The sequence below is a fragment of the Phyllobates terribilis genome, unplaced genomic scaffold (assembly GCF_046119375.1).
Source record: "Phyllobates terribilis strain yellow unplaced genomic scaffold, ASM4611937v1 Scaffold_5__5_contigs__length_657084704, whole genome shotgun sequence".
In the NCBI taxonomy this organism is placed as follows: Eukaryota; Metazoa; Chordata; class Amphibia; order Anura; family Dendrobatidae; genus Phyllobates; species Phyllobates terribilis.
The window spans coordinates 213,436,401-213,449,052 of NW_027362765.1; the positions used below are offsets into that span (position 1 = coordinate 213,436,401).

At 49.0% G+C, this 12,652-nt stretch overlaps 1 protein-coding gene across 1 annotated transcript in view; it reads left to right on the plus strand.

The window, feature by feature from the left end:
• Window positions 1-254: 254 nt before the first annotated feature.
• ZHX3 (zinc fingers and homeoboxes 3) overlaps window positions 255-12,652 on the plus strand; it is a 32,187-nt gene continuing 19,789 nt past the window's right edge. The window contains exon 1 of the mRNA XM_073683781.1: window positions 255-387. The gene's annotated coding sequence lies outside the window, so the exon portion shown is untranslated. The remainder of the gene's footprint in view (window positions 388-12,652) is intronic.

Here is a 12,652-nt window from a genome sequence, read left to right on the forward strand (position 1 = left end):
AAATGGGATACTTTTACTATAGTGTCAGATTTCTGGAAATCACGTCCCTCGTCACGGCAACACTAGGTGCATTCCTCCAAAACACACACACATGGCCGTGTCTCAACTTCCTTTTAAATAAAGCTTTGTAGGGATAAACTTTGGGCGTGGCCATCATTGTAAGCACCGCGAGGCTCGCCCCTCCCATATTAGTCACATGGTCGCTCTATACTGGCGGCGGTTGGCGCTGGTTTGAGTTTGCCCTGCCCAGTGTGAGAACGTCACGTGGTTCGCACATAGCCAATCAGCGTTTAGGACTGGGCTTTCTCCTCGCTGGCGGCTCCGCCTCCTCCCGGGCCCTGAAACTGTCGATAGAGGGGAGCGGAGAGGCTGTGACACCGGCAGTCGGTGAGTGCTAGTGATAAGGACTTGTGTGTTGGTCATTACCGCAGGAGGCGGACAGCTCTGTGTGCGCGTTATTTGTCTGTTGTACATATGGTGGGGATGGGTCGATAGTCCTGAAGATGAGTTGTAGGGGGCTGGACCACAGCAGTTGTGTGTGGGCAGGAGGTAGTGGAGGTAACAGGATAGTTATGGAGTCAGTCACAGTTGTGAGTCAGAGCAGAGCCGTGTAAGGGCTGGTTCCAGCCTGTGTCCCTGCCCGAGTACTGTGCTATGCCACCCTATAGCCGGGCCTGGCATGGCTGTGCTGGCACCTCAGGGAGCGCTGTCCTCCATGGTGTGCCGCCCTATGGCTGGGCATGGTTGTGCTGGCACCTCAGGGAGCGCTGTCCTCCATGGTGTGCCGCCCTGTAGCCGGGCATGGCTGTGCTGGCACCTCTGGGAGCGCTGTCCTCCATGGTGTGCTGCCCTATGGCCGGGCATGGCTGTGCTGGCACCTCAGGGAGCGCTGTCCTCCATGGTGTGCCGCCCTATGGCTGGGCATGGTTGTGCTGGCACCTCAGGGAGCGCTGTCCTCCATGGTGTGCCGCCCTGTAGCCGGGCATGGTTGTGCTGGCACCTCAGGGAGCGCTGTCCTCCATGGTGTGCCGCCCTATGGCTGGGCATGGTTGTGCTGGCACCTCAGGGAGCGCTGTCCTCCATGGTGTGCCGCCCTGTAGCCGGGCATGGTTGTGCTGGCACCTCAGGGTGCGCTGTCCTCCATGGTGTGCTGCCCTATGGCTGGGCATGGCTGTGCTGGCACCTCTGGGAGCGCTGGCCTCCATGGCGTGCTGCCCTATAGCCGGGCCTGGCATGGCTGTGCTGGCACCTCAGGGAGCGCTGTCCTCCATGGTGTGCTGCCCTATGGCTGGGCATGGTTGTGCTGGCACCTCAGGGAGCGCTGTCCTCCATGGTGTGCCGCCCTGTAGCCGGGCATGGTTGTGCTGGCACCTCAGGGTGCGCTGTCCTCCATGGTGTGCTGCCCTATGGCTGGGCATGGTTGTGCTGGCACCTCAGGGAGCGCTGTCCTCCATGGTGTGCTGCCCTATGGCTGGGCATGGTTGTGCTGGCACCTCAGGGTGCGCTGTCCTCCATGGTGTGCCGCCCTATGGCTGGGCATGGCTGTGCTGGCACCTCAGGGTGCGCTGTCCTCCATGGCGTGCTGCCCTATAGCTGGGCCTGGCATGGCTGTGCTGGCACCTCAGGGTGCGCTGTCCTCCATGGCGTGCTGCCCTATAGCTGGGCCTGGCATGGCTGTGCTGGCACCTCAGGGTGCGCTGTCCTCCATGGCGTGCTGCCCTATAGCTGGGCCTGGCATGGCTGTGCTGGCACCTCAGGGTGCGCTGTCCTCCATGGCGTGCTGCCCTATAGCCGGGCCTGGCATGGCTGTGCTGGCACCTCAGGTTGCGCTGTCCTCCATGGTGTGCTGCCCTATGGCCGGGCATGGCTGTGCTGGCACCTCAGGGAGCGCTGTCCTCCATGGCGTGCTGCCCTATAGCCGGGCCTGGCATGGCTGTGCTGGCACCTCAGGGAGCGCTGTCCTCCATGGCGTGCTGCCCTATAGCCGGGGCGGGCATGGCTGTGCTGGCACCTCAGGGAGCGCTGTCCTCCATGGTGTGCTGCCCTATAGCCGGGCCTAGCATGGCTGTGCTGGCACCTCAGGGTGCGCTGTCCTCCATGGTGTGCTGCCCTATGGCCGGGCATGGCTGTGCTGGCACCTCAGGGAGCGCTGTCCTCCATGGTGTGCTGCCCTATAGCTGGGCATGGCTGTGCTGGCACCTCTGGGAGCGCTGTGCTCCATGGCGTGCTGCCCTGTAGCTGGGCATGGCTGTGCTGGCACCTCAGGGAGCGCTGTCCTCCATGGTGTGCTGCCCTATAGCCGGGCCTAGCATGGCTGTGCTGGCACCTCAGGGTGCGCTGTCCTCCATGGTGTGCTGCCCTATGGCCGGGCATGGCTGTGCTGGCACCTCAGGGAGCGCTGTCCTCCATGGCGTGCTGCCCTGTAGCTGGGCATGGCTGTGCTGGCACCTCTGGGAGCGCTGTGCTCCATGGCGTGCTGCCCTGTAGCTGGGCATGGCTGTGCTGGCACCTCAGGGAGCGCTGTGCTCCATGGCGTGCTGCCCTGTAGCTGGGCATGGCTGTGCTGGCACCTCAGGGAGCGCTGTGCTCCATGGCGTGCTGCCCTGTAGCTGGGCATGGCTGTGCTGGCACCTCAGGGAGCGCTGTGCTCCATGGCGTGCTGCCCTGTAGCTGGGCATGGCTGTGCTGGCACCTCAGGGAGCGCTGTCCTCCATGGTGTGCTGCCCTATAGCCGGGCCTAGTATGGCTGTGCTGGCACCTCAGGGAGCGCTGTCCTCCATGGTGTGCTGCCCTATGGTCGGCATGGCTGTGCTGGCACCTCTGGGAGCGCTGTCCTCCATGGTGTGCTGCCCTATGGTCGGCATGGCTGTGCTGGCACCTCTGGGAGCGCTGTCCTCCATGGCGTGCTGCCCTATAGCTGGGCCTGGCATGGCTGTGCTGGCACCTCAGGGAGCGCTGTCTTCCATGGTGTGCTGCCCTATGGCCGGGCCTGGCATGGCTGTGCTGGCACCTCAGGGAGCGCTGTCCTCCATGGCGTGCCGCCCTATAGCCTGGCATGGCTGTGCTGGCACCTCAGGGAGCGCTGTCCTCCATGGTGTGCTGCCCTATAGCCTGGCATGGCTGTGCTGGCACCTCAGGGAGCGCTGTCCTCCATGGTGTGCTGCCCTATGGTCGGCATGGCTGTGCTGGCACCTCTGGGAGCGCTGGCCTCCATGGCGTGCTGCCCTATAGCCGGGCCTGGCATGGCTGTGCTGGCACCTCAGGGAGCGCTGTCCTCCATGGTGTGCCGGGCATGGCTGTGCTGGCACCTCAGGGAGCGCTGGCCTCCATGGCGTCACAGGCTACTCTGATGCCAGGAAGTTACACAACTCTCACAACAAGCTCTGCTAAAGGATATGTTTTCATGTAGTTGTCGGTCACAAGGATAAGCGAATGGGAACAGGTTATTAGGCTCCGCAGTACAACTTTCCCTAAATAGTCATGTGATCAAATTGGGTGATTGCTTTTTGGATGCGTCGAGTGCCTGCGTCTGTGATCCCATGGTCAGAGATGATGTCTAGTATTGACCCAAGTCCCCTCCTCCAGCCAAGAGCTGCCCATGAGGAGAGTGCGTATCCCCGAAACACGCTGAACACAATTTGTGCTCAGCCTTCTGCATGAGCTGATGCAAACTGTATGGGAAAGAGTGATTGATAATATTCACCCTTCATACAGTTTGAATATCCCCTGTTTACAGGTGTTTCCTCTTTACATCTGTGTGGAGTTGAATACAGGGATTGGCGGGGGCGTCAGTCTCCCGCCGGACTAAAACCAGGATCACATGAACGTATTTTATTGTCCGTATACAGACCTATCTCATAGTGAGTCTCCTGACCCGAGCTTAAAGCCTCATAGACACTGACAGGTGGTCAATCCGGGCATTTGGTCCATATACAGATCGTGAAATATGCTTGTGTGAACTCTGTCTAAAGGCTCATTCAGATGTCTGTGCAAATCGGACCGCAATATATGGGCTGGCCGCGGGTCACCCGAGTGTGACATCTTCATTGAAATATATCAAGCTGTCACGCTCAAGTCGAGAGCTGTGCTCGGACCGATTGCTACGGATGTCTGAATGAGCCCTAAGGCCGGGGTCATCCAAGCAATGATTCTCTTATGTGAGAGAATCGGGCCTATTATGCTAATGACACTGCTCAAACTATGTCAGAGTTTTAGCAGGGTGTCATCTTGGTGTGTTCTGGTACTCTTGCATACGAGAATCCGAGCACAGGTATGGAGAAGACTGAGAACTTCATTTCTCCATTGTCTGAGTCCGTGGATGTCGGACTGTACTTGGATGACATCCAAGTGCGGTCCGATGTTTCACTCGCACCCATAAACTTGTATGGGTGCGCATGCTCTGGATTCCGGAGCCACTCACAGCATACTGTAATTTTTCTTTTTTTTTTTTTTTCTCATGCCAGATCGTCATGAGTGAAAAAATAGCCGATCTGCACTGCCCCATATTATAACATTGGGCCGAGTGCTATCTGATAAAACATTGGATAGCACTCGGCTGTGTTATACTCTCATGTGAGCGAGCCATTATACTGATGACCTGTTCTAGTGGCCTACTTAGATGAGTCAATAATCAGCGAACAAGCTGGCTCATCTAAACAGGCTGGCAGTCACCTGATGAACAAGCATAACGTTCAATCATCAGGCGTGATGTAATGGTTTAGGCCATGGCCCCACTATCAGTATTCGATCAGTATTTTTTTCTCAGGAGTGGGAGCCAAAACCAGGAGTGGGTGATAAATGCAGAATTGGTGACTTGTTTCTATTATACCTTTTCTCTGATTGTTCCTCACCTGGTTTTGGCTCCCACTCCTGAGAAAAAAAATACTGATTGAATACTGATAGTGGGGCTGTGGCCTTACTCTGTAACTGGGGCTCCTACGAATGCACCAGTTGCAATAGAAAAAGATTAATTAAAAATTGGTTCCCAAAGAACTTTCCCCATTGCAAAAAAAAAATCATAATATAACAAAAAAAAAATACACATTAGGTATTTTATCACCGTGCATAAGTTACACAGACTTGCATACTAAATTCACGATGTTAAAAAAAAATTATATTGTTTAATTATGACATCAGATACACTGAATACACAAAAAATACAAATATGATTAAAAAAAGGTAAATAAAAGATTAAAAAATTCCCAAGGATAAACACAGTTCTAGAAATATAGGGTATATGGCAAATCATATTCTATATACTTGGACATATAGAAGTGGCTACAAAAGGTAAGTAAACCTGCGAACGGTATTTGCCAGATTCACATAGCATTAAGTAGTAGACACTGAATAGTGGTGACCAGGTTACTGTTTGTCCAACATTCAATCCATGACCACATAACATGTATGAATGTTAAAGTGCCTGTGCAGAATCCAAGAGAAGATCCCCCAACGCGCGTTTCACGTATGCTTTCTCAAGGGGTGTCGATAATAATAGTGACATTAGGTACTTTACCATAATAACATAGAACATTATCTCCACAGGTAACTTGGTGTGAAACATGAAGAGAAAAAAAAAAAAAAAAATGAAACAACTTTTTTTTTTCTCCATTTGCATCGCAAAGTAAAAAGTTAAAAACAAAAAAAAAATAGTAGATTTATGTGTACTTTTTAAAATAGTGCTAAAAATACACTTTGTTCTGAATAAAACAAAGCATCTTGCAGACACTGCAGTGAAAGAATAACATTTTGGCTGCTGAGAAGCAAAAATGTAAAAAGTTGGCTTGCTATTAACCAGGTTGTCCACCACTACCGGCAACTCCAACTTAATCAAGTCAGAACCCTATTTATAAAATAAAAGCAATGGATACTCCCCTTTTCCAGCGATGCTGCTGCTCCTGGCGACGTGACATTGTTGTCATGTGCCAGGTACAGCCAAAGAGCAGCCGTTTGTCGGATTCGGCTCATCAGTACTCCGTCTGAGCGGATGGAAAGGCTGCGTCCGACAACAATGTCGCATCACTGCCGGAAGCAGCAGCGCCATCATCTCTGGAATGGCGCCACTGCAGGAGTAGTGTACCTGTTGTTTTTATTATAATTTGGATCCTGAAATGATTACTCTTGAGTTGTCCAGTAGTGGTTGACAGTCCATTTTTAAGGCCCTTTCAAGTTCAGTCACATTAAACAGTTTAAACATTTTAGGGAGCAGTTTTATTGGAATTGCTCCCTTATAACCTTATAAATGATCTAGGGAAAATTCAATCAATATCTGCAACATTTCACTGCCAACCCCAGGCATCCATGAATCTTGGCGTAATATGAAAGATAATTAAACCAGAACTGTCTGTTCCTTTGACATAGTGATGTCCCTTCTTACCAGCTGTCAGTGACCACTGACTCTACTTGCAAACATGGTATAGGGCCTTCTGGTGTATTATGAGGGTACAGTCGTGGTGTCTGTCACTGCTGTCGTCAAGGAAGAAGAATCACTTAAGGCCCAGTTTTTACTTTGCAGGCCACTCCCTTGGCGGAAGGAACATGGTTTACTTGGATGTTTTTGGAACTGCCATAGAAGTTAATGGAAACATATCCTACGTGACCTCCTTTCCATTCATAGAGACTGCCAGATATGGTTCTGGGGACACTATTCCAGATAAGATGCAGCTCCCAGAGAATGGACACACATCTCATACATTTATGGCATATACTGTGGTTACTGTGCAGTGGTTGTCTAAGATGGGAATTTAGGACCCCCACACATAGTAGATCTCAACTAAACCAGATGGGTTTTGACACTTTCAGCTGGCCATCTAACGTGTATGAGGGCCTCTCCATTGTCCTCCAACAGCTTACATCAGGGGACATAAGGATTGGGTGGTTGGAATTTCAGATTCCCAATCCTTGTTTAGCTGGGACTTGGACAACGGCTCTGTCATAGTGAACACAGAAAAGCCCGGCTTCAGGAGAGATAGCGGTCAGTATATTTAGTAGGAAGAGAAGGAACTCTTTGGAGTGCCTTGATTTTCTCTTTATATTATACAGGATTATCCCCACCACTGAGCCCCCTAGCTGTAGCAAAGAGTGACAACCATATTGTCTTACCGGATGGCTATGTAATGCAAATGTCCAGTTTTAGCCTGTTTTTTTTGGACCTTCACTATACCATGACATGTAGTGTCTTAGTTTATTACAGCACTGTCACTAGTAGGAGATGACCTCCTGGGCAACTTGCATAGAGCGGTGTGAACTGAAGAGACGATGGAGAATTGTACCCATCTAAGCAGAGATGAACAACAAGTGATGCCCGTTGTTTATATGCAGGAGAGAGCGCTGTAAGGTCCGGCACATCCCAGCTTGCCCAGTGTAGGGTTCTGGTATATGTGGTGTACTGAATTGGAGCCAATGACTGTTGTCCTTTTTTGCTGGTTGCTGATGTCAGCAGAAACTATTGAGTACAATTTCTGTCTCCAGCTCCTGGTTTACTTGTGGACTGCACAAAAATCAAGGAATGTATCAAATGAGAATTATTGCAAAATACATAGGCTACGTTGTGCTCTTCTTTCCCTAGTTTGGCTGAAATGTGAAATTTCTTAGTTATTTGCAGGTTACTTTATTTACCTTTACCTGTAACAGAGGACTAACATGCATTGCTGCCACAAAATATAGATCTGTAGAGCTGTCACTCCAGACTCCCATCCCTCCCATTCACATAAACGTTCGACTCTGCCAGGTATTATAGTGTTATTTCCATCTTCTCAGATGGGTAAAATTGAAAAGTGCTTATAAAAACAAGCAATTTGTAATTTACTTGTTATTAAAATTCTTCGCTGCTTTCAAGATGACGTATTTTTATTTTGGCTAACTGCTCATTGCTTAGGTTACTGGCCAACGCTGCAGTCTAGCCGCAATGGCAGAACATGTGCAGTGCTTTGCTCTTTGGTTCTGTGCTTGTAAGCACTGCTCTGAAACTGACCCGATCACTGGATTGTGATGTTAGCTCCTGATTCAGAACCATTTCAGTGCTGCTGCTCTCGTCTGCTGTGTCATATAGCAACATCAGAGGCAAACAGTTTGGGCCAGCAATACGATGATGACACTGGTCTGAACTGTCAATCACAATAAGCATGTACTCTCCCAGTGAGCAGGAGGCAGGGGAGCCGGGCACTCTTGAGTAAACAGGATGAGAATAACCTTTCATGTGTTTTCAGTGGGGAAAGGGGAGTAGTCAGCTGCTTACCGGGAGAATGAAGGGATTGCACAAAAAAATTCAGACTGCCCGAACCTTCTCTTGCCCGGTATTTATCTGTCAGGGAAAGTTTTGATGGCTCCTATACATAGAATCATAGTGTTAGAGTTGGAGGAAACCTCCAGGGTCTTCTGGTCCAACCCCCTGCTCAATGCAGGATTCACTAAACCATCTCAGACAGATGTCTATCCAGCCTCCTGTTTGAAGACGTCCATTGAAGGAGAACTCGCCACCTCTCGTGGCCCCCTGTTCCACTCATTCATCACCCTCACTGTCAAAGTTTTTTCTAATACGTAATCTGTGTCTCCTCCCATTTAGTTTCATCCCATTGCTTCTAGTCTTTCTTTGTGCAAATGAGAATAAGGATGATCCCTTTACAGTGTGACAGCCCTTGAGATATTTGTAGACAGCTATTAAGGCTGTGTGCCCACGTAGCGTTTTTCAAGCGTTATCATGCTGCGGAATTTCCGCAGCGGAAACGCTTATGAAACGCTAGGTAATCCGCACCCCATGGTCCCCAAGGGGATTCCGCATGTTCTATGCACATGCTGCGGATTTTTCTGCAGCGTTTATGCTGCGTACAAAAATCCGCAGCATGTCATTTAATTTTGCGGAAGTGCAGCGGAACTCCCGCCATTGACTTGCATTGAGACGCATAGAAACCGCGACTGTACATTTTTACAAGCGGCTTCTATGCGTCTCTATGTGCGGATGGTACCCAGTTCTGGAGGAGAGGAGACTCTCATCCAGACCTGGGTACCATTGTACCTGTAAAAAAAAGAATAAAATAACAAATAAAGTTTATACTCACCTGTCCGGCGTCTTCTCTCTGAATGCCAGCAGCGCTGAAGGACCTTCGGTGACGTCACAGTCATGTGACCGCAGGCCCTTCACCGCTGTGTCTCGCGATATGCCGGCAGCCGGGAACCAGACAGGAACGAGCGCTGCTGCACACACCGGGGGTGAGTATAGCTTTATTTGTTTTAATTTTTACGGTTCACACTGTATAAATCCATGCTGTTTGCATGGATTTATACAGTGTGACCTAGTTGTCAAGCACTTTCCAAGTGATGCTATCGCCTGGAAAGTGCTTGTCAATCTGCATGCAGAAACGCATGTGAATCCGCATGTGGATCCGCATGTATTCTGCAGGAAAAACGCATGCACAATCTGCATGCGTTTTTTTCTGCCAGGGAGATGCAGAAATGCTGCAGAAATGTTCTGCTTCATTTCTGCATCGTGGGCACATAGCCTTAGTCTCCTCTCAGTCTTCTCTTTTGCAAGCTAAACAGTCCCAAATCCTCTAACTGTTCCTTGAAGGACATTGTTTGCAAACTGGTCATCATTCTGGACGCTCTTCTCTGAACTTGATCCAGTTTCCACATGTCTTTTTTAAGATGTGGTGCCCAGAACTGGACACAGTATTCTAGATGAGGTCTGACCACAGAGGAGTAGATGGGGATAATTACTTCACATGATCTAGACTCTATGCTTCTATTAGGCTATGTGCCCACGATGCAGAAATGCTCAGGAATTTTTCTGAGCGTTTCTGCGTCTCCCTGGCAGAAAAAACGCATGTGGATTGTACATGCGTTTTTCCTGCCAGGGACAAGCGGATGTGAAGCGTTCTTCACATGCATTTCCGCATGCGGGCTGTCAAGCGCTTTCCGAGCGATTTTAGCATCACTTGGAAAGTGCTTGTCAACTTGGTCACACTATATAAATCCATGCAACCGGCATGGATTTATATAGTGTGACCTTTAGAATGGTTAAAAATAAAAAAAAAATTAATCTATACTTGCCTTCCGATGGCCCCCGCAGTCTTTATTCGCTCCGTCCTGGCTTGCCGGCAGCTCGCGGTACACTGAAGGACCTGCCGTCGCATGACTATGACGTCAGCGCAGATCCTTCAGTCCACCCCGATCTGCCGGCAAGCGAAGACCAGGAGACTGGGAGCCATCAGAAGGTAAATATACTATTTTATTTTTTATTTTATTCTTTTTTTTTTTACAGGTTCTATGGTACCCGGGTCCGGAGGAGAGTCTCCTGTCCTCCTGACCCGGGTACCATCCGCACATTGAAACGTTTGGATTCCGCATCTACAGATGCAGTGATGCAGTATCCAAGTGTTCCAATGCAAGTCAATGGCGGCGAAAACGCAGCGCTTCCGCAAAATAATTGGTAGTGCTGCGTTTTTTTCCGCAATGATAATCCGCAGCGGAAATTTCCGCAGCATGTGCAGATTATCATTGGGGAACATGGCAGGCCTTCTACCATGCGTTTTTTAAGCATTTCTGCAGCGTTTTTGCCGCTGCGGAAACGCTTAAAAAACGCATCGTGGGCACACAGCCTTATACATCCCAGAATGGTTTGCCTTTTTTGCTGCTGCATCACACTGTTCACTCGTGTTCAGTCTGTGATCTATTAGTATGCCCAAGTCTTAAGGCTATGTGCCCACGATGCAGAAAATTTCTGTATCTCCCTGGCAGAAAAAATGCATGCGGATTGTACATGCTTTTTTCCTGCGTAATACATGCGGATTCACATGCGTTTCCGCATGTGGATTGACAAGCGCTTTCAAAGCGATTTTAGCATCACTTGGAAAGTGCTTGACAACTTGGTCACACTATATAAATCCATGCAACCGGCATGGATTTATATACTGTGACCTTTAGAATGGTTAAAAATAAAAAAATAAATGTATACTTGCCTTCCGATGGCCCGGGGTGTGCTGCTGCGCTCGTTCCTGGCTGCCGGGATATCGCGATGTCCTGTACTGAAGGACCTACCGTCACATGACTGTGATTTCACCGCAGGTCCTACAGTCCAACGCGATGTGCCGGCAAAGGAGAAGGACCGCAGCGTGGGCCGCCAGAAGGTGAATATAATCTTTATTTTTTATTTTATTCTTTTTTTTTACAGTTTCTATGGTACCTGGGTGTGGAGGAGAGTCTTCTCTTCTCCACACTCGGGTACCATCCGCACATTAGAACGCGCCAATTACGCAAGTACAGATGCAGTCTTGCGGCATTGGCGCGTTCTAATGCAAGTCAATGGTGGCGAAAACGCTGTGCTTCCGCTAAATTAATGGACATGCTGCGGATTTTTGAGCGCAGCATAAACAATGCAGAAAAGTCCGCAGCATGGGCATTGAAAATGCGGAATTGCATAGGGGACCATGGCAGAAGGCTTACCACGCTCTTATCATGCGTTTACGCTGCGGAAATTTCTGCACCAAAAATGCATGAAATACCCATCGTGGGCACACAGCCTAACATGTGCTGTTGCTTAGCCCGATTACTCCCATTCTGTATATGCTTTTTTAATTTTTCTTGCCCAGGTGTAGAACTTTGCATTTCTCCCTGTTAAAAACCATTCTAGTTGCTTCCCACAGTTCCAGTTTATTTAGGTCTTTTTGAATCCTCTCTCTCTCTCTTCTCTAGTGTTAGCTATCCCTCCTAGCTTTGTGTCATCAGCAAACATAATCAGTTTACCCTCAATTCCTTCATCTAAATCATTGATAAAGATGTTGAACACAGGGCCCAGGACCGAGCCTTGTGGTACCCCACTTGAGACATTCATCCAACTAGATGTGCAACCATTTATGACCGCTCTTTGAGTCTGATCACTAAGCCAGTTATGAATCCACCTTAGGCTATGTGCCCACGATGCAGAAATGCTCAGGATGTACATTCCATAGTTGGTCATTTTTTCAATAAGGATGGTATTAGATACTTTGTCAAATGGTTTGCTGAAGTCATGATATATTATATCTACTGCGTTTCCCTAATCCACTGAGTCAGTGATTGTCATAGAAGGAAATTTAGTCTGACATGATTAATTAGTTACAAACCCATGCTGGCTCTGGTTAATTACTGTATTCTTATCCAAGTACTTGCATACATGCCGTTTAATAATAATACACATCAGTTGGTTGGCTGTTTGTACCAAAATCGCCTGCACCAGAGGTGAGTATAGCTGGTATTATTTTATAAGGGGGAACATAGTGATTGAGAAGGGGTTGTCCAAGTAGCGGACTACGCTTTAGTTTTTGGTGGAACTGGAGTATATCATGAACTATTACTGCATAACACAAACATGGAATGGATATCCTGCAGAAGTCTCCCATTTGTGGAAAATAAGTGTATACTTTCCTCATTACAATTGGATGTGATTCAGGATATTATTAGCAGTTAGGATATTCTCATGTGGCAGGTTTGCTGGAGAATTTTCTGCGACTGATTTAGGTAAATGGGGCCATTGCAGAAATGTTTGCAATAAATCTGTAGCGTGTGAATACACCCTATAGTCCTCCTCCAACTTCCTTTACTCACGTTGCTGACAAACCAGACACCCCTGTTGGGCTGGATTCAGACCAAATTCCACTTCCCAGAGCAGTGTAAGGTTAGT